Source organism: Triticum urartu, chromosome 4 (assembly GCF_003073215.2).
Source record: "Triticum urartu cultivar G1812 chromosome 4, Tu2.1, whole genome shotgun sequence".
NCBI lineage: Eukaryota > Viridiplantae > Streptophyta > Magnoliopsida > Poales > Poaceae > Triticum > Triticum urartu.
Window position 1 is genome coordinate 462220261 of NC_053025.1, and position 1516 is coordinate 462221776.

General features: G+C 41.2%; 1 long non-coding RNA gene across 1 annotated transcript; it reads right to left on the minus strand.

Moving 5' to 3' along the window:
- Window positions 1–500: 500 nt before the first annotated feature.
- LOC125553946 lies at window positions 501–1243 on the minus strand. The gene is made up of 4 exons (XR_007304278.1): window positions 1156–1243; window positions 927–946; window positions 791–850; window positions 501–704 (listed from the first exon to the last, which is right to left on the minus strand). It is a non-coding gene; the product is annotated as an uncharacterized LOC125553946 (long non-coding RNA).
- Window positions 1244–1516: the final 273 nt, after the last annotated feature.

Genomic DNA, 1516 nt, shown 5'->3' on the forward strand with positions numbered 1-1516 from the left:
GGAATCAGGAAGTTCCTGGCATGCCTAGATGTTTCATAGCAAGGAAGCATGCATTTCAAAGCTTGAATCACATGCTATCACATTATGTAACCACAAAGAAGGTAATGTAAACTGCGTGTAATGTAAACAATACAAAGAAGGTAATTGCAGCTCCCTCCACATTTTCACATCCGGGCTTGGGACCGGCAAAGGCAGTGTTACACCACAACAATACAAACACCAATCATTCAGCAAAGCATACAAGACACGCAAAGCATACAAGACACGCAAAGCATACAAGACACACCATCAAGCAAATGCAATATTCACACACGCAGTCACAGTCACACAAAGAGTCAGCCAACACAGAGTCACAGTCACACACAGAGTCAGCCAACACATAGAGTGACAGTCACACACAGAGTCAGCCAACACACACAGTCACAGTCACACACACAGTCAGTCAGTCACACACACACACGACACAGCAACAGTCAGTCACACACACAAGACATAGAACACACACAGTCAGTCACACACACAAAACATACACAGCCACAGACACACACAGTCAGTCAGTCACACACATAGAGTTAGATGATTATGCCACCTAAGATGTTTTGTATGAATTCAAAAATCAGCTTCATATTAAGAACTGCATCACCTGGATCAAATGTGTCTCCCCCAATAGCGGCCATAACTTGATTGAAGAATAGAGCAACCGTCTGCAGAAAGAAGAACAAAATAGTTAGCATGGACTGTGAATAGAGAAAGAGACTCCAAGAAATAACAAGTTACTCAAGGCAATTACCTGTTCATTAGCGATTGGAGGAACTCCACCGAGGTAAACACGCCGAGCATGCCGAGTAGCCTAAGAAAAGAGTGGTCGGACATATGCATTACAGAACAAGAAAAATCTCAAGCACAAAGAAAAAGATCAAGCATACCTGCTGTGTCATGGCAGTGGCTGCATAGCAAGTGGATCGATGCAAAGAGAAGAAAGAATTAGGAAGTAATAACAAAAAAATTGAATAATAAAGAAGTGTGATAGATCAGGTGGGTTCATGCTGCCATCACCAAATAAACTGCAAATCTGGTTGCTTTGTGATGACAGAATGGACTATACACGATTTGACTACTAGCTACACTGAATCATAAAAGGAGCACACTAGTCACCTGTCCTAGGGCGGATAAATTGAACATGTTTGGGAGCATGTTCGGAAACATCCCAGGATCAGCAGCAAGAAGTTCTGGTAGCTAACCTACAATGCATCAACAAAGGGACAAAATGCATTTCAGCAAACCATATAAAAATAAAACAATCAAAAGAATACCACTCCCGACATTGCTTGCCTACCTTGCAATGAGATCATTCTGGTGGTCGATAGTTGTTTGCAAGGTCAATAATTTTGTCATCTTCCTGTAGAAAAATATCATCAATATAACTATAAAATGTGCAAAAGCTTTTTTTCTTGAGAAAAGTCAGAGTGCAATTAAAAACCTCTTGAGTCCAAGGACCTTTGATGCACTGTTAAAG